Source organism: Trachypithecus francoisi, unplaced genomic scaffold (genome assembly GCF_009764315.1).
Source record: "Trachypithecus francoisi isolate TF-2019V2 unplaced genomic scaffold, Tfra_2.0 Lachesis_group1, whole genome shotgun sequence".
Taxonomy (NCBI): Eukaryota; Metazoa; Chordata; class Mammalia; order Primates; family Cercopithecidae; genus Trachypithecus; species Trachypithecus francoisi.
Window position 1 is genome coordinate 142,212,113 of NW_022681454.1, and position 27,672 is coordinate 142,239,784.

Consider the following 27,672-nt stretch of genomic DNA (forward strand, 5'->3'; position numbering starts at 1 on the left):
GGTGACTGAGCAAGACTCCATCTCAGATAAATAAATAAAGTAATTAATTAATGGCCACTAACCTCAAATGGACACTTAATAGTAGCAATCCTACCACATTTCCAGAGTTCATTTGCTTTCAAACACTCCTAGATGACTGTTAGATTATCACTCCTCTCTTTTCCAACCTCCAGCATCTCTTCAATCCCACCATTCTCAGGAAGCAGGTTCCCTGGCAATTTCACCAAGATGAGAGTGTTGAGAAGAGACCATCCCTGTGTTCTCACCTCTGCAAGCAAGCACCAGCTTGTGTGCATCTGGGTCCACATACTCTGCCTTCCCTCCAGTCACTAGCTTTTCCTACATCACTGCACTGCCCCCAACCCCGCCCCCTGGCTTTTCAGTGCATGCGTAAAGTAGACTCAGCTTCTAGGTCTTTACACTTGCTCTTCCTTCTGCTTGGGAGGTTGGGAACTCATCCCTCAAGACTGTGTACTGTGCTTCCTTCCCTTCCTTCAGGACCTCTTGCAGTGAGGTTTCCTCTGTCCCTTTAGAAATAGTCATCTCTCCCATTCTCAATCCCTCTTCCCCTGTTTTTTTCCATCACTTGTACCACTGTCTAGCATATTTGTGTATTTATTTAATTATTTACTTTTTGAGATGGAGTCTCGCTCTATCATCCAGGCTGTAGTGCAGTGGCACGATCTCAGCTCACTGCAACCTCTGCCTCCTGGGTTCAAGTAATTCTCCTGCCTCAGTCTCCCAAGTAGCTGGGACTACAGACACATGCCACCATGCCCGGCTTTTTTTTTTTTTTTTAGTAGAGACGGCGTTTCACCATGCTGGCCAGGCTGGTTTTGAACTCCTGACCTCATGATCCACCTGCCTTGGCCTCCCAAAGTGCTGGGATTACAGGTGTGAGCCACCATGTCCAGCCATGTATTTATTTATTTATTATCTGTCTTCCTTGATGAGGGCACGGATTTTTTTCTGCTTGCCACCATATCCCCTGCTAGAACAGTGCTTCATTTACTCATTGATTCATTCAACAGATATTTAATATGCTCCTATTAAATACCGGGCACTGCTTAGGCACTGAGATTATAGCAATGAACACAGTAGACCAAAAATCCTGCTCTTTTGGCTAAATAATATGGAGACATTTGAGTGAAGACTTGAGGGAGATGAAGGAGTGAGCCATGTGGACATCTGTGGGAAGAGCTGTCTAGGGAGTGCTATGGCTTGAATGCATCCCCAAAGTTTATATATTGTAAACTTAATCCCCAATGCAGCAGTGTTGAGAGGTAAGAACTTTAAGAAGTGATGATGTCATGAGGGCTGTTAAATTAAGTTTAGACTAAAGCTGCCTCCATATATATATATATATATATATACTTTTTTTGTGGTGGAGTTTTGCTCTTGTTGCCCAGGCTGGAGTAAAATGGCGCAATCTCAGCTCACTGCAGCCTCCACTTCCCGGGTTCAACTGATTCTCCTGCCTCAGCCTCCTGAGAAGCTGAGATTACAGGCATGCGCCACCACGTCCAACTAATTTTGTATTTTTAGTAGAGACGGGGTTTCTCCATGTTGGTCAGGCTGGTCTCAAACTCTTGACCTCAGGTGATCCACCCACCTTGGCCTCCCAAAGTGCAGGGATTACAGGCATGAGCTACCACGCCCGGCCCATACATATTTTAAGTTAAGCCTAAAGGTTTCTCTGGACACAGCAAACTGTAACCTAATTGGATATGCAAACAGATTGTAACCACCTCTTGTACCAACCACAGAGTTTTGGTCAATCACAGGCAGCCAACTGTTCAAACTGTGTTAAAATAAGGCAAAAATTTAGCTCTAACCAATCCAGTTTTTTTCTGCACCTCACTCCATTTTCTGTCTCTTTTCCTTCTCTGCCCATAAATATCATCTGACCCTGTGGCAGCCCCAAAGTTGCTCTGAAACGATTCTGGTTCTGGGGGCTGCTCAGTTCTCAAATTGCTCTTTGCTCAATTAAACTCTGTTAAATTTAATTTGCGTAAAAGTTTTTCTTTTAACAGGGATCTGCCCTCATGAATAGATTAATGGCACTACGGGAGTGCAGTTTGGTATCTTAGGAGTGGATTACTGATACAAGTATGAGTTTGGCCCTTTTCTACCCTCCCTCTCATGTTCTCTCTCTTGCTATGTGATGCCTTCTGCTATGTTATGATGAAGGAAGAAGGCCCTCACCAGATGCAGCCCCTTGATTTTGGATTTCCCAGCCCCCACAGCCATAAGCTAAATTAACTTCTATTGTGTATAAACTACACAATAGTTTGTATTAGTGGTGGTTGCATTAGTCCATTTTCATACTGCTATGAAGAAATACACGAGACTGGGTAATTTATAAAGAAAACGTGGTTTAGGGCTGGGCACGGTGGCTCACACCTGTAATCCCAGCACTTTGGGAAGCCAAGGCAGGTGGATCACCTGAGCTCAGGAGTTTGAGACCAGCCTGGCTAACATGGCAAAACCCTGTCTCTACTAAAAAATACAAAAAAAGATTAGCCAAGTGTGGTGGTGCATGCGTGTACTCCTAGCTACTCGGGAGGCCAAGGCAGGAGAATTGCTTGAACCTTGGAGGCGGATGTTGCAGTGAGCCAAGGTTGCATCACTGCACTCCAGCCTAGGTGACAGAGATTCTGTCTCCAAAAAAAAAAAAAAAAAAAAAAAAAGGTTTAATGGACTCACAGTTTCACTTGGCTGGGGAAGCCTCACAATCATGGCAGAAGGTGAAAGAGCAGCAAAGGCACATCTTACATGGTGGCAGGCAAGAGGGCGTGTGCAGGGAAACTGCCCTTTGTAAAACCATCAGATTCTCGCAAGACTTACTATCATGAGAACAGCATGAGAAGAACCCACCCTCATGATTCCATTACCTCCCACCAGGTCCCTTCTATGACACATGGAGGTTATGGGAGCTACAATTCAAGATGAGATTTGGGTGGGGACACATAGCCAAACTCTATCAGTGGTATTCTATTATAGCAACACAAAATGAGCTTAGAAAGGGAGGGAATAGCTAGCACATAAATACTGAGGTGAGAATGTGCCCAGATTGTTCCAGAAGAGTGGGAATGTCAATGTGACTTGGGGAAGTAAGCAAGAGGAAGAGTAGAAGTGCAGGTCAGAGTGGTAAAGGAGGGGGAAGGAAAGATTATGTAGAGTCTTGTGCTCATTATAGGAACTTTTATTTTGAGTGAAATGAGGACCCAAGGGAGGATTTTTTAAAAATTTAATATAATGCTATTAATATACTGGCCATATTTAGGCTTTTACAATGGTCTCATCAATGTCCTTTTAAAAAGAATATCCAAATTTTTATTATCATTTAAAGAAGTAACTTGCATAATGGGCAAAATCAAATTTTATTGCATATATAATAATATTAATAGTTATTTAAGACTACTAGGACTGCACTAAGAAAGGCCATCTAGGCTGGGTACAATGGGTCACACTTGAAATCCCAGGACTTTGGGAGGCTGAGATGGGCGGATCACTTGAGGCCAGGAGTTCGAGACCAGCCTGATCAAAATGGTGAAACCCTGTCTCTACTAAAAATACAAAACTTAGATGGGCATGGTGGTTGGTATCTGTAGTCCTAGTTACTCGAGAGACTGAGGCAGGAGAATTGCTTGAACCCCGGAGGCAGAGGTTGCAGTGAGCCGAGATCGCACCATAGCACTCCAGCCTGGGCGACTGAGCGAGACTCCGTCTCAAAATTAAATAAATAAATGCCATCTATAGATTTTTTTTAAAAAAAAACAGCTTTAAAATGACAGTTTATAGCTCCCCCTCCCCATTCAGGATCCAATCAAGGTCATATACTGCATTTCATTGTCATGTTTTTTTTTTAATAGCTTGAGGTAAAATTCACATACCAAATGATTGACCCATTTAAAGTGTACAATTTAAAGGCTTTTGATATATCCACAGAGTTGCGCAACCACCACCAGAAACTAGTTTTAGAACAATTTTGTCACCCCATAACCTTTAGCAGTCACTCCTCAGGTTCCTCATTTCCCCAACCCTATGCAAACCACCAAACTACTTTCTGTCTCCATAGCCTTGCCTACTCTGAGCATTTCACATATGTGGAAGAATACAATGTGTGGTCTGTCTTCTTTCACTTCATATGTTTTGAAAGGTTATCCATGTAGCATGCATCAGTATCAGTACTTCATTTCTTTTTATGGCTGAATAATGTTCTCTTGTATGGGATACTTTATACTATTTATCAAGGGAGGGTTTTCAACAGGGGAGTGGCCTGATCTGAGTGGCATTTAACAAGGTTCACTTTCCTGTTGTTCTAAGGAACAGAGGATGATCAACTGTGTCAAACGCTGCTTTTAGGGAAAATAAGATGAGGCCCACGAATTGACCAGTAAGTGCTCAAATAGGTTAAGGGAAAAAGGAATTTAACTAGAAGGCATATTCTGACTGCTGGGAGTGATTTTTTTTTTTTTTTTTTGCTTCATGTGAAATTTATTCCTCAAAAAAAAAATCATTCTTGTCTAAACGTAACTCAACATTATAGTAATTATCCAAGATTTTATGCAGCTTCAAGAGTTAGCCAAGAGAAAAGTTGACTCTTAGAAGATATTTTCAGTGTCTATGCAGATCAGGTAGCTAAGAGTTAAGTGTGACGGAGTTGGCATCATCTAAAAGATTGTAGAAATTGGACCAAAAATGTGGAGTTTTAAAGCAGTATCTCCTTGTGGCATGTCATTTAGGGCAACAAGGTTACCTACTCGAATCACTGGATCCTGAGTTGACATAAAACGCATCTGTTGACTCACGGTTTGTATAAGCACGTGCAGCAGTTACTAGGCTATCCAATTCTGGGTACGTACAACTTCTGGGGCGTGCAAATTATTGGAGAGTGCGTGCGGGGCAACGAAAACTAGACATAAAAGGGCGCGTCTCCAAAGATAACTGTCAACATGCACTCCACGTTTATAGAACGATTCGGTGGGCGCGGTGGAAGCATTAATGAACATTTCAGAAAATAAAAACATGGAGTATCGAAATTCACTTGCAGATAATGGACCAAGTCCGCTCCACCGGGACTAAAAAGGCAGGGTTAGGAAAGCCTGAACGCCGCTACACTGTTTTTTCTCCAGGAATAAACGGGGCGTGGGGCTGCTGGTAGAAGGGGGTGGCTCCGGCCGCTCCCCCGCGCCGTCCTCCGGCCCCGGCCGCGCTGCGCTCACGCTGGTCGGGCCGGGAATTTGGAGAGGATCCCTGGTCGCGCGGCAGCGGCGGCGGCGCGCGGGTGAGCGGGTGAGCGTGTGAGCGAGCGAGCGAGCGGGCGGGCAGGCGAGTGCGCCGGGTATTGGCAGCGGAGCAGTGGAGGTTGGGCGGCTCCGACTCCCTGACGCCAGCGCGACCAGATCAATCCAGGCTCCAGGAGAGAGCAGGCGGGCGGGCGGAGAAAGGAGAGGCTGGAGCGGCTCAAGCCGGGCCGAGGCTCGGGGAGGGACCCTGGGAGCGGAGCGCGGCGCAGCGCCCGGCCGGCCAGACCCGGGCCGCGGGACCCCGCTCGCCCGGCCACTCGTGCGCCCGCGCGGACTGGCGCGCCGCTAACCCGGTAAAACGAAACAGACCCGAACCCAACTTTCCCTTCATGCCGCGTCGCCGCCCTCCCCTCGGCGCCCCAGGCTTTCCAGCGCCGCCGCCGTCGCCTCTGCACGCGTGGGGCCACCGCGGTCGTGCTGGGCTTGGGGCGCGGGCGGCGGCAAGGAGGGGGCTCTTTTTGCGCGGGGCGGGCCGCGAACCCCCCACCCCCCATGATGGCGCCTCCCTGCAGCTCTGAGGAGCGAACCTGCCACCGCGTCTTCTCCTCGTGCCCAGCCCGCCGGGCTCCCCTGGTGTCTTTGTTGGGTCCTCTGCTGTGGGAAGCCCAGTTCCCGGGCCCCCGAGCCTCGGCCCTCGGGCCCGACCGCGCTAGGACCTCCCCGGCCGCGCTCCCCCTCCGCGCGCTCCTCACATCTCTCCCGTGCGGCAGCCGGGCCGAGGCCCGTTCGCGCGGCCCGCGGACCCATTGTGTCCCCCGCGCCGGCGGGGCGACTCCTGCGGGAGCTGGAGGACGACAGCCGGCGCTGCCCTCCAAGGCGCCTGGTGGAGCGGGTCTCGCGGGCGGGGGACCCTGGCGCCCCGGGCCCCTCCACATCCCGCACAGGTTTCCTTCTCGGCCCCAGCGAGCCTCTTTGGGGTCGAGGTCAAGGAAAGTTCGCACCGAAATCCCCTCTAATTTATTCAAAGGTTTGGCGGCGGCGCGTAATTTTTTCCCCCTCTTCCGCCTACACCCGCTGCGTCTCCTGGTGTCTCATTCCTTTCCCTTTACCGGAGTCGATTGCCTCACTGCATGTGTATTCGTGAGTTCGCGGTTGAACAACTGTTCCTTTACTCTGCTCCCTGTCTTTGTTAGTGTTTCTTGGGGTTGTTTCTGTAGGAAGGTGGGGGTGGTGGGCGTGAGAGACAGACGTGGGCTTGTTTTTCTAGTTGCTGAAGCTGTATGAAGGCTTTAAAGGGAGAACGTTTCCTTGATGTGCTTTAGGAGGGGAGGAGGAACAAATGCCTGCCAGATCTCACAACTACAGTAGCTGAGCTTTTGTTTATTTTGAAGCGCATGCAATTTTTAAATACACAGTGCAAGATAACCAGTAAAGGCGCGTTCCTTCTGAAAATTGAGGCCGGTCTCAACCATCTCCTGAGAAAGCATCGTTTTCGTGAGTGCTGAGACAACTGTCCTTTTTCTCTGCCCTCCCCCCTCTTTTCTTTCCATTGTATCTGAAGTTTCAAAGTACGTGGAATGATAAAGAAGTTGCATGATTTCTGTTATGTCTTCCTGTTGCTGCAACTCTCAGCGGCTAAATCTCAGAATGCCTTTATTTCAGAACATCTCTGGGTCTAATTGTCTGTTGTGGATAACTTGCCCACACCTCGGTAACACAATGAGAAAACTGTTCCCTGCCCATGTTGATTTTTCATCTTGTTTGTAATTACTTTAAATTGTATTGAAGGTGGGTGAGCTGTATTAAAAAAGAATCGGGACAGAAGTGTTCACTGCCCCAGCATTTTCAATTGGTGTAAATATTGTTGCATCAGTGTTATTCTGATGTAGGTGCCAGATCTAAATATGCTGTACTGATTAAAGTGTTTGTTCTGCCCTCTCCCACTCTCTTCCCTATTTGCAGTTATTTGATATTTCTGTGCAGGTGGTGTATCATTGGTGTAATACTGCAGTTCTTAGGAAAGAAAGTGTAACTAGGGTCGTGAGAGATGATTTTTTTGGAGATGGGTGATGCCAGAGCCTCTAGAGGATTCAGGCAGGATCAGGTTTCTTCTGAGGGTAGGGATTTGTCCTTGATTTAGTTTTGACCCCTACAACCATAGGTGTGTAACCAAATACATTTTACCCCTTGCAATATCCTTTGATTTCATATCCTTGAAGAGCTGATGACCTTTGTATTTTAGAGAAATGACAATTTTTAGGCAGTTAAAGACATTGACCTCTTACACTTCTTGGAATTTAATTTTATTTCTACTAAGTTCATTAAGGCATTAAGAGGAAGTAAGTCATATTTTCTCAGCTACGTGTATTACATTTATTAGTTAAAAACTAAATTTCACTTTGTAATTTTGATTTCTAGCAATTCTGGGTTAAAGATAAAATCTAATAACTTAGTAGATTGGAAAAAGAAGTAACTTGGGTATAATTAGACAAGCATGTTTAAGCTGCAGTAGCCTACATAATCAAGGCCAAGTGTGTGTGTGTATAAAAGATCTCATTTGTGTAGTCTTACAAGGCTAATGGAGGCACCACTGAGGCTTTATAAATAATGTAAGTTGGGTATAATGTAGAGTCTCCAGAGACGGCAGAGAAAGCATCATTACCAGCCTTTTCAACCTGCTTGAGATCTTAAATTGATTTACAGCACTGAACTGGTGCAAAATGATACATCAGGATGACATGGGGTCAGCCTGTAAAAGTCTATGATGTCAGCCTGTTAGTTCAGTCATCATAATTAAACCATATTACAGGGGTAGCTAAGCAGGAGTCTGGCGTTATACTTCAGATATGGTACATGGGTTTTGTTTATAGTGGAAGGGCTGAGATGGCCAGGAACACCAGTGTGCCTGAAAGAAGGAAAAGGCTTACAGAACTATGAATTTCTAGAGAAAAATTTAAGATAAATGCAGAGATATTCAGTCTGAATTGTATAAGTAGCTTTTCATTTGGTAGAGGAGGAACAGATGCTTTAGGGATGCTGATAAGGACCTTTGCAGCTCTGATATGTGTACTGAATGCTTCATGTGAGTTTGAATTTAACTTGGCCTTAGGGACCTTCTAAAATATCAGAGGACCACATACTTAACTATGATCCTTTTATTACCACTGAATTTGCACTGTATTGATGTATCAACTGACATGTTTCTTTAACTAGTCTAACTTACCAGGCCTATACCAGAAACAAAGATATTTGAGTTGAACATAAAAATTCAGGAAAAGAAGATCCTTATTTTGCTTAAATTTCTGACAATCCTTATTTAGCTTATAGATTATCTAGGGCTCTGCTATCCACTAAGGTAGCCATAGTCACATGTAGCTTTTTTGAAATTTTATTTTATTCTGTTTTTTTGAGACAGGGTCTCTCTCTGTCACCCAGGCTGGAGTGCAGTGGCACGATCATGGCTCACTGCAGCCTCAACCTCCCAGGCCCAGGCAGTCCTCCCACTTCAGCCTCCCAAGTTGCTGGGACTGCAGACACTGCCACCATGTCTGCCTGACTAATTTGTTTTTGTATTTCTTGTAGAGACAGGGTTTTGTCATGTTGCCCAGGCTGGTCTCGAACTCCTGGGCTCAAGCTGTTCTCCCGCCTTGGCCTCCCAAAGTGTTGGAGTTACAGGCGTGAGCCACTGCACTCTGCTACGTATAGCTATTTAAGTTTAAATTAAAATTAAATAAAAATTCACTTTCTCAGCACTAGCTGCATTTCAAGCACTTAATAGCTGCTTGTGGCTAGTGGCTGCCATACTGGACAGTATGTGCATAGAATAGTTCCATCATCACAGAAGGTTCTGCTAGCCATTGCCACCCCAGGACCTTTACTCTTCTCACTTGTTCCCTCTACTAATGAGTTTGTGGAGTCAAAGATGGAAAGACATACATAAACTAATTTTATCACTAACTAGCTGTTTTTTTAAAAATAAAACACAGTTTGGAAGGGACAGTTGAAGCTACTGGATAAAAGGAGTTTGACTTTTCTGTAGATCTTATTATTATTAGTGTCATCGATTCTAATTTGGTTCAGCGCCTTAGAGAGGAGAAATAATTGTAGCTAACCTTTTTTTTCTGAATGTTTACGTATGTATGCCAGGCATTGTTTATAATACCCATATCTCATTTAAGCCTCAAAACGTCCATAAGTACTGTTGTTGTCACATTTTACAGGTAAAGAAACTGAGGCCAGAATGATTCAGAATCTTGCTTCAGACTGTGTAGTGAACGATTATGATTTCTAATCTTACCTGGGATATGATCGAGGCAGTCAAACTCTAGAAACTCCATCTTAACTATGTTTTTGGTCTTTCGTTCAGAAGACCCAAATCGTCATTGTTCTGCTGTGCTTTGGTATGCCAGTATAGACATGACTTGGCTTGTGTTTTTTTAGGTCTTTAAATAAATTTACCTTCTGTTGTGCCTTTCTGGGCTATCTTCTGTCGTCCTTTTGTAAATGTTTAAGAAAGGAAAAATAATGCTTATCTAAGCAGCACATAATTTGAAGAATAAATCTGACTTGAAAGTAACGCATTTCAAAGCCAAATTAGTTTTATCTCTGCTTTTCTGCATAATTCTTGTCACTTTCCTCTTGCATTTTCTTACATAATCACAAACTGGTATTAAGTTAGGAAAGTTGTAGTAATTCAGTTTGTCTGTCTTATCAAAATTAGTCTGTCTTTCCTGAGCTGTTAAACACTGTAAGAATAGTAATTGCTAATTCTTTGGGGATTTTTAAAAAAACATTTAGCATCTATTTTTATAAATGTTTTACAAGGTCAGGGCTGTTTAAGAATCTGATGAAACTATGGCTCTTGTATCTTCTTATTCCCACCTTCCTATCCCAAAATGCTTATATGCCATGGTGAGTTAGTGTATACACTTAACTCTCCAAATCTCATGGTCTTTTGGGTGAGGTAAGTCCATGGGACTGCCCTGCCAAGTGCTTTCATAAACATTAAGGTTTGTAATTTCTTTTACAGAGAATAGAGATATTTAGTATTAAAAGTGGCTTTAAAGATTTTCTAATCTGGTTGGTTCATATCAAAGTGAACAATCTGAAGTCTAGAGAAGGTAACTGACATCCGAAGTTACCTGTCTAGTGACTGGAAAAAGGGAAAGCCAGAATCTGGATTCCTCTTAGCATTAAGTGCCCTTTCCCCCGCCCCCACCACGGTCACTATATTTCTGAGGCTTTGGTGTGAGCATATCCAATGTAATTTAGGGAAGGGAGGAAAGAATTTTTTGGCATTGTGGCAACTTTTTATACCTAACATTGTTTGAACTTAGTAGGAATCAAATCTGACAACCAGTGAGAAATGCTTATTTTCTACATATTAAAATTGATTCTTTTTCATTCTGGAGATGGAAAAGAAAAGCCCTATAACTAATTTAATCAATGGGACCTTATTAGAAAATGGGAAATCCAAGATTGTACAAAGTTCGAATGAAAGCAGGCAACTCTGATATCTAGCAAAATATACGAATCTCCTCGACTCTCAAAAACAAATCACATTCCTAACCAAAAGCTAAAGTTTGGGGTATTTAGGGGATACTAGGGAGCTAGGGAGTCCTAGGGAGAGAGTTGGACAGGTCTGAGGAGAAAAAGGATAATTTAAATATAAAAAAGTGGAGAAAATGGGTTTTAAGTCATAGCATGTCTTTGAGGTTGATGAAATGTTCTGCTACCTCTGTATGTGGTTTTACTCTTTGGATGTACTTTTAGGATGTACTTTTATTACAAATAGGGGCATCTCCTCTTTGCCCCAACCTGAAACCTCTTGACCCTTTATTTTCCTTTCCTGCTGTTATCTGGTAGTACAAATATTCAGTCTAATCTGTTGATCTGTCATCTGATTTGCAGCAAAAATACCTGACGCATTTTCATCACTCCACTGTAGCCACCTTTAAAAAGAAAAGGAATGGGAAGAAAAAGTCAGAGCCAAATAGTATTAATGTAATTGCTTAAAATCTAAATTAAAATACTCATCTTGGTGTGCGTTATTAAGACAGTGTCAGTTTTAGAGGTGCAGGGCTAGTCCTATATGCAAAACAGTAATGTCTATAGCTATTGCGGGCTGACTTGCAGAAATGAGCGACTTCTCTAGAACATTCATTTGCATAAAGGAAACTGTCTTTCAGAAAAGAAAAGCCAAAAGTTTCATAAGCATTTTCACTCCAGTGACATCAGAGTTTTAGTAAATACTGGGAACTACAGTATTTGAACAGTTTAGCATCTTTATAATTTTTGTTATAAGCTAAAATCTGAACTTTAGAGAAGACTCTCTCTTGAAAATAAAACATTAAATCCTCTAAGATGTGAGGAAGTCCTTACCTGGTGATTCTCCCAAATCTCTTCTCTGTTTTTAGTGTTTGAAAAAGGAGCATATATATATATATATGTGTATATATACACACACACACACATACACATACATACACACACACACCCCTAGGTTTGCAGTATAAATTGGTTTTTTTTTTTTTTTTTTTTTTTTTTTGAGACGGAGTCTTGCTCTGTCGCCCAGGCTGGAGTGCAGTGGCCGGATCTCAGCTCACTGCAAGCTCCGCCTCCCGGGTTTACGCCATTCTCCTGCCTCTGCCTCCCAAGTAGCTGGGACTACAGGCGCCCGCCACCTCGCCCGGCTAGTTTTTTGTATTTTTACTAGAGACGGGGTTTCACCGTGTTAGCCAGGATGGTCTCGATCTCCTGACCTCGTGATCCGCCCGTCTCGGCCTCCCAAAGTGCTGGGATTACAGGCTTGAGCCACTGCGCCAGGCCTAGATTGGTTTCTTAACAATTTTTTTTTTTTTTTGAGGCAATAAGCCTGGATCTGAAGAAAGAACATAGAATTGTTAATTATGCATGTATATGCTTTTGAGTTCAGGATGTAAATGAATATTCACTAGGTCCTGTTTGGGAAGAGGAGGAGAGAGGGATCTCTCTGTTTATTCAGAATATATTTTTATACATAAGTTTTAATGCTTTATTTGTAGTTTCCCCTTAATTGTAGGGCTGCTGTACTGTGGATATTTTGCTCTACAATCTGAGATGGTTAGGGTATAGTTACTCAAACTATTCATTTATTATCCTCCCCTGTCTTTTTTTTTTTTTGTGGTTTCTTTGTGGTGTGCTTATGCAAAGTAGATGTATTCCAGACCTTTATAGCTTTTCTTCTTTTAGTTTCAAACACTTCAAGAAAAGTGGAGGGAGACTGTCTGTCAGCTGTTATAATTAGGCATTAAATTGAATCATTATTCAGTTAACTAAATGCACGATCTTTTGCTTGTTTAGATTGAAAAGAAGCATATCTTTTTAATGAAGGAGGGATATTAAATGGGCCCTTATTTGATAATTTTGCTGCAGTATTATAATAAGTATGTGCTTCATTTATTCCTTGAATATTTATTAGTTCTGAGGCTCAATAATTAGAGGATACACAAAAATGAAAAATTAAATGCAGCAACATTATAAGAACTCTTACAAGGTAGTATAGGAATAAATTGTACAGACAGCTCACATCAGGACCACTGTGGCCTGAGTTTGCATAGGTAGAAGGAAGAGGGACATTATAGGCAGAGTAATGGCATGGAAAACCTGGGAGATAAGCATGAGTGTTGAGTATCTGTAGAGCAGCACTGTCCAATAGAATTTCTGCAGTGATGGAAATGTTCCACATCTGTGCTAATACAGTAGCTATAGCCACACATGGAACAGCATTTTTTAATAAATTAATTTATGTTTCAGTAGCCACATGTGGTTATCATATCAAATAGCATGGATCTAGAGGTAGTGAGCAGCCCTGCCTGACCTCAGTGGGTGTTCCTCATGGAGCCTAGTATGGTGGTGTGGAGGGGATTTTCAGAAAAGTTGAGTTCCAGTGAGAATTTTAGGGCCTTAAACTGCAAGAATAAGGAAACATTGGGAAGTCACTCAAAGTGTTTGAACATGCAGTTTGCACTGGAGGAATAGAGCCCAGTGCCAGGAGATCAATAAGAAAGCTATTGAGTTATGTATGAGATGATAAATCTCTGATAAAGGTAAACATGGAAAGAGAAGAATTAAAAAAAAAAAAGTGAAGTCTTGGTGATTATGTGGCTATAAAGTAATGAGAAAGAGATGTCAGAGATATATCCTTAAGTTTCTAACCTTGGTGGCTGGAAAACTAATGAAGGTGTTAGTTAAGAATAGGGAAGAGCTGGTTGTAAAAGGAATAAAAGTTGTGCAAATGATAAATTAGACTTGATGTGTTAAATTTAGGGTGCGATATCTAAGTCAGAGTATGCTACAGGCAAGTCAGAGATAAGGTTTGGGAGGACTTGAAAGCTTTACGTTAGACTCTCTGCAGTCATCTACTGGGTATTCTGAGAACCACAGAGAGAGAAAGAACTGGTGGACTGAATCTTTATTGGAGCCCACAGTTAGGAATTGATAGAAGGAAGAGGTTAATTTGAAGTAGACTGTCTGAGAGGCTGTTTGACCTAGACCAAAGAAGAAACTGAAAGAAAGGCATGGGGTCAGAGGAGTGGGGAAACCAGGAAGCCACTGGAAGAGAGATTCTTAGAAGTAGGTTGGGAGGGGAAAATGTACTATTCAGGGTGAAGGAGAAGTCAGATAATCACGTGAATGCAGTTTCAGAGAAGACTGAATACATTAAGAAGCAAGAAATAGAGTCTTATACTGCCTTAAGTGGCTTGCATTTTAAGATAGATGAGACCTCTTCATATTTGAAGGTTGAGGGGAAGAAGTCAGTGGACAGAGAGCAATTGGAGGTGATGGAGTTAGCCATCTGGAGCACAAATGACAAAATATTGACCATGGTAAGGAGGGAGGGTTGTCTGAGAAAGAAACAGAATGGGGTCCGAGTGAGAGGAAAGCATGTGGCAGAGCTCCTGCCCACTTTTGCTGATTTTCCTGTATTGTTGGAGGTAAGTCCTTTCACTGGGATGGTGAGGAGGAAGATCAGCACATGGTAAGGGAAGAAGAACCACCGGAGGTAGTGTGCCGGGCAATCTATAGAGAAGTCAAATTCTAAACAATTGGGGGGAAGCCTGGGGTGATGTGTGGTGAGGCTGTTATATAGGAGACTAGGTTAATTGTTACTTTTTGGTATCACTTTGTGGCCTGGTAGGCTTAGGGATAGCAAATGGGTTCAGAGATAAGGCTCTGGAGTCAGATTGCCTGGGTGTAAGACCAAGCCCCAACACTTAACTTGTTTTATAAGGAGCCTGATGAACTAAATGAATTGAGAAGAGGTAAGCAATGAAAATCCTGGTAATGAGGTAGTGAAATATCAAGTTTGAGAATTTGTAGATAACAATTCTAGACAAAGGTTTCTAAGAAAAGTATAGAAATTGAACTAACAGAAGAGTGTCCTTTTAATGATTTTAAAGGTTATTTAAGTTGATTAGAACTTTAAAAAATAAGTATTGTATTCTGAATTTTTCTATGGCTTTTCTTATAGCATTCATTACGGTTAAAAACATTGCTTTTTCATTAAACCAATACATGCTTAATGCAGAGATTCTGCAGTGGATTCTTGTCATAGCTTTAGAAGGAAAGGGGAGATTGATTTATGCCATTGGGGGGAGGGTTATTAATAGCCAGCCACAGAGCCCTTCTAAATGTGACTCCAAAGGCACAAACAATAAAGGAAACTTTTTATAGATTTGATAGCATTTATTATGTGACCAAACATACTAAGAAACAAAACCTGAAAGACAGATAAAGAGATTTGCAACAAATACTGTTCTTTGTAAGAAAGACTTGTGTCAATAGGAAGCACCACCCCAATAGAAAAATTGGTAATGGACCTGAACAAGCATTTCACAAACAAATGAGATGCCAGCTGCTGACAGGAAGGTTCTGTGCCTGTAATCCCAGCTACTCTGGAGGCTGAGGCAAAAGGATCACTTAAACCCAGCAGTTCAAGGCTGCAGTGAGTTATGATTATGTCACTGCACTCCAGTCTGGGCAACAGAGCGAGACTATCTCAAGAAAAAGGAGAAAAGAAATACAAACTACTAATGAACATAAAATGTTTTGGTTATGTCCTCTATCAGACTGTTGATTGAAATGGGGATGATGTCTTCCTTTTTCCTGTATTTTGTCATTCGTTGTATACTAGGAAGTATCAGTCTGAGTAAACTGGGCTTTTCTCATTTAAGGAAAGGAAGTCCGAATTTCCCAGCCTTCTAAGAGAATCTGGAGTTTCAGGGAGGTACAAGATATATATAAAGTGGAGTTGTAAGAGGCAAGCACCCTGCTTCCCTCCATGACATGGTTTTCATCCAGGAGTTTCCTTATTACAGTGTGAGGGGCTATCAGTTATACACAGTTTCTCAGTCACCTGGCATAGATGATGAACCTTGAAGACACCAGTGCTTCCTAGAGCATATTGAAATAGGCCCCTTTCTCTCCTACCTGAATTGCAGTATGAGATTTTATAGTGGCATTTACTCATTGATGTGAGACGCAGTGATGATCTTGCAGTGTGGTTTTGATTATTGAGATGGACGAGTTGATGAGGTATTAAATAAAGTGAGAAAAGTTCCCCTTGTAGTAAAACCTTATAATGTTTTTTAAAAAACTTAAAAGTTATGCATCAGTGTTTAATTTTCCAAATTTTTTTTAAAGGATAATAGTGGTCGTGGGTTTTCTGTCAGTAGAAAATTCAAACTGTTTTCCCCTCTGCTCTCACATTACAACAGTCAACACAAAATACTTTTGTGACTAAATGTGTGTGGGTTTTCCCTACACACCAAACACTGGCTGAGTGTCTTCCAGTTCAATTTTGACACTACCTGGAGATAGCCTCAGATCCCACAGATTGAGGATTCAGTCCCACCCACCTCCGACGTAAGTCCAGGACTCTGGAACTTCTGGCTGACCAGCTTCAAGTTGGGGCTCCTATGACCCCGCTGTTTGGATTCAATTAATTTGCTAGAATGGCTCACAGAGTTCGGGGAAACTTACATTTACTGATTTATTATAAAGGATATTAAAAAGGATACAGATGAAGAGATGCATAGGGCAAGGTATGGAGGAAGGGGCATGGAGCTTCCATGCCTAACCTGGGCGTGCCACGCTTCAGGAACCTCTGCGTGTTCAACTGTCCAGAAACTCTCTGAACCTTGTCCTCTTGGTATTTTATGGAGCTTCATTTTATAGGCATGATTGATTATACCATTGGCCACTGGTGATCAACTTAACCTTCAGCCCCTTGCCCACTCCCTTGAGGTTGGAGGGTGGAGCTGAAAGTCCCAATCCTCTAATCCTGCCACCATCCTAAAGCTAGTTAGGGGCTGCCAGCCAGCAGTCAATCATTAGCATACAAAAAGACATCACTTTGGAGTCTCCAAGGATTTTAGGAGCTGTATGCCAGAAACAAGGTTTCTGAAGCCCAAATATGTATTTTACGGTACCGCAGGTTTAAATGGCTATTCATATGCTGCCCATAAGGGAATGAGTCTGCTGGTTATTGGTAGGATTCTTACCTAACTGAATTACATTCAGTCTTAAGTGGGTTCTTACCTTGCCCTAGACAGAATCAGAATTTGTCTGTGTCTTCTCTTATCATCTCCTTTCTTTTAAATGACCTGCAAACATTTTAAAGTTGGATAAAAAAGGCTTTTAAATCTCACCTTAAGGCTCACAGCTTGGCCCACCAGCATCCCCTGCCCATCCGTAAGTCCTTTCTGAGTGAGGTGTGACTGGGAATACGGGCCCTAAAGTGATACGCATTGGTGAGACTTGTCACTTAAACTCTTTGAGCTAAGTGTTAGAGGGAGGAGAAATGCCAGGAAAATCGGTCTTAATTTTATCAGAGACAGTAGTTTTTAATGAAAGAGAATAATGATGCAGTGAATATTGCTGTAGAAATTATACAGCTGGTTGTGTATAGCTTGCCATCTCATCTATTACAGCTTCCTGTTTTGCTTTTTGCCCACTGCTGGCTTTGCAGTGCAACATAGTTAATAACAACGTCTTTATTTTTCATGTGTTTATGTTTGTGTGCTCAGGACTTCTATTTAGTTTATTCAAGCTTGAGGGAATGATTAGTTTTAAATGTTTTTCTGTTAACTGTGAACAAAATTAACTAGATTATCGTTTAAATGTTGGCACAAAAACTGTATTTATAGCATTTATTTGCATTTATTTGTAACATATTTGCTGAAGAGTTTTGTCAATTTGTGTGGGCTGAGATGTTCTGTATTCTAGAAAAGGCTCCTTTAAAAGGGGTGTATCCTCACTGTGGAGTTCTGCTTTTTTGTTAAGCTGATATTAATTAATTCAGCAAGTATTTTATACATTCCTGCTGTGCCTCCAGCACTGGACTATGTTTTGGGTGGGATAGAGAAAAGTGTAAGTCATTTTCTGCCCCGAAGAAGCAATCTAATTGGTTAGAGGAGATTATACATTTGAAGCTGTTTCACTTCAAAATCAAGGGATTGGGGGGAAAAGTCTGATGCGTTTGGTAGAGCTTTTGCCTCTGGCTCACTTCTACCTTAGTTTATTCTTTTTTCTTTTTTTGAGACGGAGTCTTACCCTGTCACCCAGGCTGGAGTGCAGTGGCGCAATCTCGGCTTACTGCAACCTCCGCCTCCCAGACTATAGCGATTCTCCTGCCTCGGCCTCCTGAGTAGCTGGGATTACAGGTACCCGCCACCACATCCAGCTGATTTTTGTGGTTTTTTTTTTTTTTTTTTTTTTGAGACGGAGTCCCGCTCTGTCGCCCAGGCTGGAGTGCAGTGGCCGGATCTCAGCTCACGGCAAGCTCCGCCTCCCGGGTTCCCGCCATTCTCCTGCCTCAGCCTCCCGAGTAGCTGGGACTACAGGCGCCCGCCACCTCGCCTGGCTAGTTTTTTGCATTTTTTAGTAGAGACGGGGTTTCACCATGTTGGCCAGGCTGGTCTCAAACTCCTGACCTCGTGATCCACCTGCCTCACCCTCCCAAAGTGCTGGGATTGCAGGCGTGAGCCACCGCGCCCAGCCCCAGTTCATTCTTTCAGCAAAGTTTTGAGTGTCCGTATTTCTATTTATGCTTATGTTCATAGTGTATCTCTTAGACAGCTTGATAAAGTTGGGATAAGGGATTGTAAGTATAGGACCTGCACTGAGGATCTTCTAACTTTGAGGAACAATACAAACCTGCTTGTCTAGCATCTGTTGTCATACCTTTTATTACAGTTACCTTATTAACTCTTTAGACTGGAGTTCCTGGAGGGTATGGCCAGTGTCTTTATGATCTTTGTGTTAGCACAGTGCCTAGCGCAGTGGTTCTCCCTTGTCTACTCATCAAAATCATATGAACAACTACCGCCGCAAAAATGCCTGGGCCCATCCTATGGAAGGGTTATGGTAAGGAAGCTCTTAAAAATATTAATATTGTTAATATCCAGCAATATTAAGAATGGTTGGGCTGACACACACTAGGTACTTGATGAATGAATTTTTTCATTTTGTTGTTTTTAGAAATACGTCAGGAAATATGGTATGTTGTGAGTTCATTGTGGTTATGAACCATATCTTTTATCCTCTGTAGCAGTCAGTACTGTGTGATGCCAGTTGTGGGTGCTCAGACACACCAGTTAAGTTCTGAGGATTGATTGCTTTGCTTCCCCTTTTTTTCATTGAGGAGAACAGAGATAGAAAGGGTATGTGTGTTTGACATCTCTCCCTTTTCCCTTTGTGGAAGAATCAGCAGTTCTGTGAATCCTGAAGTCTAGAATTGAGTTATAGGAAGCTATTGAGGCCTGAGGTGCTTAGATTGCAAAGAGAAAAGGAGAGGAAAAGTGGCAATAGAACTATGGCTCATCTGGCTATGTCAGAAAAATTTTTAGTTGTCACAAATTGGAGGGAGAGGCTGGAGGGTTGCAAATAGCTTCTAGTGGGTAGAGGCCAGGGATGCAACCAAACATCCAGTAATGCTAAAGTTGAGGAACCCTGAAATAGAGGATAAAAAAGGGGATCAGGAGACAGATGGGATAACTGAAGTGGTAGTGTCATGACCATTTCTGCCATACCAGCACACAGTTTGTGTGCTTTGTCTTCCCACTTTCCTTACCCCCCCTTCAGAGTGCAGAGCACTATTATTGCCATTATCTATAAGTAGCACTGTGACTTACAACTGTGTATTAGGTGTTGAAATTAATATCTTAGTATCTTATCTATGTTAAAATATACCTGAAAGATTCCTTTAAATTTTCTTTATCTCTACATCTACTTGATTGGAAAACTATTAACCTCAAGATAAAGAGAGCTAGCAATTTTTGTTTTTGTTTTTTGTTTTCAATAGAGGATCTTAAAATAATCAGTGGGAATGTAAAGAAAATTAATTTCCTTTTTTTTTTTTTTTTTTTTTTTTTAAACTAAACAGGGTTTTGCTTTGTTGCCCAGGCTGGAGGCTAGAGTCTAGTGGTGTGATCACAGCTTACTGTAACTTCGAACTCTTGGGCCCAAGTGATCCTCCTGCCTCAGCCTCCCAAGCAGCTTGGACTACAGGCATGCACCACAGTGCCTGACCTTTTTTTTTTTTTTTTTAAATGCTATGTTGCCCAGGCTGATCTCAAACTCCCAGCCTCAAGCAATCTTTCCACCTTGGCCTTCCAAAGTGCTGGGATTACAGGTGTGAGCCACTGCACCTGGGTCAAGAAAATGAATTTCTTAAAAGGAGTTTAATTTTAATGTTCCACAAATTCATTAAGAGAAAAGGATTATTAAGATTTGAACACATACAAGAGCTAATGGTACCAATTTTCTGATGTCTTGTTGAATAATAGCTTATAATGTCTTATTCTAAGCTCTTTAGATTAAAGCAAATTTAATTTTGTCACTGCTGCCCTGATGAAACTCTTATTTTTTTTCATGTTCTGGGTAAGTGGGAAGATATCAAGAAGGAAAGCAATAGCAAAAACAAGAATAAATTAGAAAGGGATAGAAGGAGATGGAGGGAATTTTTTTAAACTATAAGCAAATCCTTGCCTGTTATTCTGCCTTATGCATCAGACCAAGGAGGGGGCTACTGAGGAGAAGCAGTAGAGAGGTTACCTTGGCAGGTTCCTTAACTTGTTTTGTGCCTCAGTTTTGTCATCTATAAAATAGTACTTATTTTGTAGGACTCGTGTAAGGATTAAGAGAGCTATTTATTAAATTTAAAGTGCTCAAAACAGTGCGTGTTGATTCATTATGGTGGTGGTTGTGGTGATGAGGATGATATAAGGATGATTTTTGGTTGTTTTTGACTATAGTTGACCCTTGACCAACAGGGACTTGAACCACATGAGTCCACTTATACTCGTATTTTTTTCTCAACCAAAAGTGGATAGGAAATACAGTGTTTGCAGATTGTGAAACCTGAATATGCAGAGGGCCAGCTTTTTGTTTATGCGCGAGTTCCACAAGGCCCACTGAGACCTGTATGCAAGGATTTTGGCATTGGGTGGTGGGGTCTGGGAACCGGTGCCCCAGATATACTGAGGGATGACTGTACTTCTGTTGAAATTTGATGGAGACCATGGATGCACTTTTTTACAGCGTTTCCCATAAAACCACCTACCACTTTCTCCCTTTGAAGTTGGTGGTGATAGTGATAAAAGTTTCTTTAGTTTTCAAACTAATATGTTTCAGGTGTTCTGTAAAAGTCTGTTTTTTTGCCTGTACTCTGAATTCCAAGAGAAAGAGTGATTTATATGACATAAAATGTTTGTATTTATGTTTTTGTAATATGCTAAAACACTAGAGTTAACTGTCATCCATTTACAGATTTTCCACAGCAATTTTTGAATCTTAAAGAGGCGTTTCTCTAGAATTTACTGCGTTCTCAGGGCATATTGTAGCTTTATTAATAGTGTAAGCAAAATATAAATGATTAAAAGCTTTCTTTGTTGAATCATAATACATTGTCAAAGCAATAGTTAATTACTAGTAAGGCTGCTTTGGATTATCCGTTCCATTTTTCACACCCACTGAAACAGCTGGTTGATAATTGGACCATTTGGATTTCCATTGTAAGTAACACAGAGCTCAGCATGCGTGGAAGATGTCATTGTAGCACAGACTGTAGGCCGCTCTGTCTGCATGTATGTTTCTCCTTGGATGAAGAGCCTGAACAGGCAGTCCTGTGACTCTTATCACTGTCTACCATATGATATAGTTCTCCCATCTCTCCCATACACACTTCATTACCATAAGCTTGATGGTGATGGGAACTGTGTTATAACTCATTTTCTTTCTACTGCACGTTTATGTTGGTGATAAGGGCTTAAAATTTTGTTCAGTTAAATACTGGATTAATGGAAATGAAAGCCTTCTTAGTAGCTGAGCATGTAAAGGAGGAGAACTTGGGTTCTGAAGTCTTCTGAGAATACTGTCTTAGGTTTTTCCATTGTAATTGGTAAATAAGTTACTTTGGGGAAGTTAGCAGATAAGACTGTACTGAACAAGTGGTCAGAGGTAGAAAGGACTAGATTCATGGGTACAGGTCTCACCTAATTCTATAGGTAATGCTTGCATATATCTAAAGCATTATTTCTCTAAAACCAGTGAAAAACTTTGCATATGCTTCTTTTAGCTCTTAGGTGGAGGGAGCTCTCACATTCTGGAAGAGGGGGTTGCTGCTGTTTGTTCAGTTTCTCCTCTGGGGCGGCCAAGTGAATGTTTGCAATTCCAGTCCAGTTTGGGAGACTGAAAAAGTCTGTCATTGATTGTCATATGAAGGAGAGTGAAATCTGGCCGATGTCAATGTTTGTTTCAGTGGTTAGATAGACTTTTATTTTTAGAAGTTATTCTTTCAAATAACAGATTTCTGTAATGGAAAAAGTGCAGGACCAAATTGCTCGTGAAGATATTTGAATAACATCGAACATTTTTATTTAGTAAGAAATTCATGCATTGAAAAATTTGATGTGAATAATTAATAGAAAGGGGAGTAAGGGTCTGAAATGGGAGGGAAACTTACTTTTTTGCTATAATATGCCATTTTGTGAAATGGAATTTTTTGATTATGTGCCTGAATCCTTAATAAAAGAGTACATTCCACTCCTATCCATATCATATTAACCCAGAATAGGGTGATGTATTTTACCAGAATACATTTATCTGAAAATCCTATGCAGATACACTTTCTATTATTTTTTTCCTTTATAAGAGCCTGTTGGTCATAATGCTGTCTTCTAGAGCCATGTAGAAATAACTCTCTTACCTACTGTCAGTTTTTATTTATTTTTATTATTGGGGTTTTAAATTTGAAAGCAGCGATTGGTTAAAAGTAAAAGTAGTAGGCTCTCCTGCACTCCCTTGTACCCAGCTCTCTGCTAAAGGTAACTACTTGTTCAGTTTCGTTTATTTTTTTCCAGGCCTTTAAAAATGCTCATGTATATACATAGACAGTTTTTGTTTCTATTTGTGTTTTTAGAAAGAGACCATATTATAGGTCCTTTTTACTACTTCTTACTGAACAGCTCCAGTGGTATGGTTTTCTTTTCATGGTAGTATTGTACATGAAAGTCCATCTGTTTTTTCTTATTTTGTTAACAGTTACATCATAGTCGAATGTACCATAATTTATTTAATCATTCCATTATTGTTAGGTACCTGGGTTATTTAGAACACAAATATACTTGAACATAGATCTTTGTGTGTGCTCATCTGAGGGAGCTATTTCCCCTGTGGCTCTCTCAAGCCGTGCCTGGTTTCTCCCATAAACCTCTTACCTCTTATTGCCACCTTCAGACCATTCTTCTACCATCCTCTGTAAAAAACACCCAGCTTCGACTATCACGTAAAATTATACCACTCATTACCCTTCCTTGTTAGTCATTTTCTGCCCCGCTGCCCATATCGTTCAACCTAATTCCTACAAGATTTAACTCCTAGTTGTTATTCCCTTTATACTATAGGTTGACTAACCCTAATCCGAAAATTCAGAATGCTCCAAGATCCAAAACTTTTTGAGGACTGATATGGCATCACAAGTGGAAAATTCTGCACCTGACTTCATGTGACAGGTCATAGTCAAAACTTTTTTTGTGCACAAAATTATTAAAATTATTATATAAAATTGGCCAGACATGGTGGCTCATGCCAGTAATTGCAACCCTTTGGGAGGCTGAAGCAGTGGATCATTTAGCCCAGAAGTTTGAGACCAGCCTGGGCAATGTGGCAAAACCCTGTCACTAATAAAAATCCAAAAATTAGCCAGGCGAGATGGCACTTGCCCATAGTCTCAACTATTCAGGAGGCTGAGGTGGGAGGATCTCTTGAACCTGGGAGGTCTAGGTTGCAGTGAGCCATGCCACTGCACTCCAGCCTGGGCGACAGAGCAAGACCATGTCTGAAGAAAAAAAGAAAAATTACTCTTCAGCCTATGTGCATAAGGTATAGATGAAACATACATGAATTTTATGTTTAGACTTGGGTCCCATCCCCAAGATGTCTCATTATGTATATTCAGAATATTCTAACATTCAAAAATATCTGGAATCTGAAACACCATCTGGTCCCAAGCATTTCAGATAAGGGAGATACTCAACCTGTATTCCTGTACAGGAATTATGGACATTTAGTCCATAATTCTTGGACTGTTTTTCCTCCAGTGGCCTTGTCTTTGGTCCTATCTCAGATACTCAATCTCTGGGTAGAAAGATTCCATAAAACAAAGAAAAAAAAAATCTCACTCAGTCTCATAGTCCCCATAATAAGGGATTTTGTACTTCTAAAAATTAAACAATTCTCCAACCTTACAGTTAATTATTTTCTTTATTTATATAAGCAGTAAAGTATTATTTATTCACATCTGTGCTTTGAGAATATATCCAGAATCTGACTTCTGCCACGCTGGTTGAAATCTTTATCATCTTGTACCGTAACAATTGGCATAGCTTCCTAACTGGTCTCCCTACCCACTACTCCCTACTTCCATCCCTGCATCTTTCAATATGTTCTCAACCCAGCAAGCCATAGTAATTCTATTAAACTGTAGGTTGGATGATGGCTCTTCTCTGCTCAGATCTCCCAGTGTTTCCATCTCAATTTGGATCAAAAGCTCTGAAGTCTCTGTGGGTCCCGCACATACCTTCCCCTGTGACCTCTCTGGCCTCATCTCTCATTTCTGTCCCCACACTTACTCCATTCTAGCCTCGGTGAGGACTCCTTGCCATTCCTTGAACATCTCAGGATCATCCTTGCCAAATGGCTTAAATGGCTTTTGCAATTGCCCTTCTCTCTGCTTGGAATGCGCTTCCCCAGATAATTCCTTTTCAGGGGGCTGTTCAGATACCACATTCGCAATGAGGCTTTCCTTGACCACCAGAATGTAGGCCCCACCAAGGCACAGGCAAAGACTTTGAAAAACTTTTTGTGTCTCTTTCAGTGCTGTGTTTCTAGTGCTTAGAATAGTGCCTGGCTTGTGATAGCTGTTTATTGAGTGAATTGTATGACTGTACTGGTTATCAATTTTTCTCTTTTTGTATGAAGTTAGAGCTTCATTAAACAGACAAAAACTAGACTGTAAACCTCATTTTTTTAGATATGCAAAATATTAAAATTAGATTTATTTGTGAACTTGCTTTGTTAATAAATCACTTTGTTTTTCAGCATGTTATAATTTTGAAGTAAGCCTTTCATATTTATGTTTAATCTGCATAACCTGGTGGATTGGGTGATGGTATCACAATTTTGTGGAAAAGCAAATTGAGGCTCAGAGTTGTTTTCTTCAAAGTACAGCTACTAAGTGGAAAGCTGCAGTTCAAACCTATTCAAGTTAAAGACACTTGTTTTCTAATTTAGAAACCATCTTAAAATGACAAAAAAATAGGTAGAGGTTTTGTTTGAAAGTATGGAGAATGTGCCCCAATTTCTCATTCTGGGTTTTGTTTGCCTTTTGTTTCCATTTTGAAAATATGTAAAATAAATGGTTAACTTTAAAATTTCTGACAATGACAGATCAACAAGTTTTATTTCTCTCACCTGTGGAGGAAGTGGCCTCCACCCAGTTTTACTGAATTAGGAGGGAAATGATTTTTTCAAGTGATAAAAAGAAATAAAATTCCATGCTCTTCCCAGAGGAGGAGTTCAACAATTGGGAAAGTGGCGTGAGACCATATGTTGGTTTGTAAAAGGATATAACTTGTAAAGATGTTTCCTTTGATGCCTGTGATGAATATAGATGTGTTTCCCTTCTAGAGGGTCCTGATTAAATTATGCAATTAAGAGCTGAGCTGAAGGATCTAAATATAGGAAGAGAGTTCAGGCCGTCCTACTTTGTGTCTGTCAGTTCACCCCTACAGATGTGCATGTTTGTTGTCATAAACAGCACCTGTGAGATCAGTGGAGAGAGAGAAATATATTCCGAAACATGAAATACAACAGGTTTTTTCTTTTCTTTTCTTTTTTTTTAAAGGGATAGTTTTTTCCTCCTGTAGTTGATTCCATTTTCATGTGTGAATTTGACATTTGGATTACTTTTTTATAAAAAGCTTGACTGAGGGACTTTAGTATGAGTCAGTACTGGTTTAAAATGTAGATCTACTACTTACCAGAATATGGTCTGGAGAAAGTTACTTTAACCTCTGAGCCTCAAGTTTATTAGTAAAATTGAGATAATGATTTCTACCTTGAAGGATTGGTGTGAGGAGTCAATGTAATGTTTGTAAAAACAACCAGTATAATGCTTCTGTAAGGTGGTAACTCAAATAATTTCATTTATTAGCTACTGATGAATCATTCATAACTAGCCACTTACGGAAATCTACCACATTTAGCATTCTTTGCAGTCTAAAATTGCTATTTTAGGATAACTGACTCAAAGAGAATAGTTTTTTTCTAAGAGACAACTACTGTAGACTTTTTTCTGGGGTAGTCAATAAAATTAAATCTTAAAATGTCTGTGGTCTTCAATCTTTCCTATGTTTGAGGAGTGAGCATTTTAGGCCAGGAGTCTTTACAATGTTTGAGTTGACATGAATGTGAATGGACTTTATCAGGGTAAGCTTATGGGGAGCTGGATATTTTGAAAGGCTCCCATGTCCTGAAGGACAGTATGCCATTAAAAGCATGAATTTGGGAATGGGGATTCAATAGGATTAAGGCATGTTGTACAACTTTTAGAGGAAATGGCAAGAAGATATTCAAAAGCCAACTTTATTTGTTGAAGTTGGGGACAATGAGAAAACTTTTAATTGCCTTAACTCTTCAAGTAATCATCTAATGAGAAAACAGATGTGACAGCTGCTATTTTATAGGGAATCTCTATGATTAAGAAAAATTAACCAGGTACTCTATTAGCAGCCTAAATTTGTCAGGATGGAAGGTTTTGTGTATGCAGAACAGAACCAGAAAGAACTCTTAAATAATTTTCTGATACAATGAAGGTATGTTAATAGCATACTTGGCACACCTAAAATACATAAACTACAGTTATATCCTTAGAGACTCTTGTCATTGTGACATCCATAAGTTCCTTGCTTCCTTTTCATCAAGGAGATGCTACTTTTGAAATTGTTTGGCTGAAATTTCACAACTTCAGTGAACTTACAAGTGGTAAGTAGTAAGCTGGAATTCAGTCTACATGTTATTCCTTTTCTTTTTGATTCCTAAGATTTCTACTTAACTCTGTTGAGGGACCACATTGCATCTCTTGCTAGCATGTCACTTAAGTCTTACTGGAGAGACTGGAAGACTTGCTGTCAGTGTCTGTGCTTTAAAGGCAACAGTACCTGCATTATTGCATGACTATAAATAGGTTTTCATGAGCTGAACCTCTCTCCTACTTCCAACCCCCAATTTCTCCAGATTTAGAAAATCAATCTCTGACAAAAATAAATTTTCAGTGGGAAACATGTCAAACTAGCTATTCTGCATCGTCAGTCCCATGTATGGAAGGTTGGGAGTTGTTTGGAAGTAACTAGATTAAGGCTGACTAGTAAGAGGCTCAGTAAGATGGAGCTTTACTTATGGGTATTTGTGACAGTAGGACTCTCCTGCTGCTGTGAACTGAGACCAGCAGAGTTCTGTGTTCTCTGTGGGTCTCCATATGGCTTTCTTGTGTAGGAATTTTGTTTAAATACATTTTTTCCCCTACGGACTAAATCGAAGTAGAGTTCATTTGAGCCTTTTTAGCAATGAAGTTAAGCGCTGTACTGTATGAAGTACATTAGAATTAGTAAAGAGCAAGGTTTTATCCATTTTCATTTTTCTTTCTGTTCTAGGGTTTGTTTGTTTTTTTCTCACTTATTTTGCTTAGTGGTGAGTTTTATTTAGCTAAATTTGACTCATTTGAGATTGAGACAAATGTTGAAAGTTGAGGGCTAACTGCTGTTTTAAAACAGGAAAAAGGAATGCAAGCACTTCACCTGTTTCATCCTCCAATACAAAT

General features: G+C 40.9%; 1 protein-coding gene and 1 long non-coding RNA gene across 7 annotated transcripts in view; one reads left to right on the forward strand and one right to left on the reverse strand.

Moving 5' to 3' along the window:
• The first annotated feature begins 4,380 nt into the window (after nucleotides 1-4,380).
• The window catches only part of SMAD1 (SMAD family member 1), a 77,615-nt gene continuing 54,323 nt past the window's right edge, over nucleotides 4,381-27,672 (forward strand). Inside the window, exon 1 of one of the 6 annotated variants that reach the window (XM_033215392.1) lies at nucleotides 4,381-4,399. The gene's annotated coding sequence lies outside the window, so the exon portion shown is untranslated. Of the gene's footprint in view, nucleotides 4,400-5,191; nucleotides 5,299-5,345; nucleotides 5,606-5,905; nucleotides 6,747-27,672 lie in introns of those variants that run through there. The other 5 variants (XM_033215389.1, XM_033215391.1, XM_033215387.1 and 2 more) reach the window with 5 other exon arrangements.
• On the reverse strand, nucleotides 21,117-27,006 carry LOC117085983. The gene is made up of 2 exons (XR_004438157.1): nucleotides 26,904-27,006; nucleotides 21,117-22,104 (listed from the first exon to the last, which is right to left on the reverse strand). It is a non-coding gene; the product is annotated as an uncharacterized LOC117085983 (long non-coding RNA).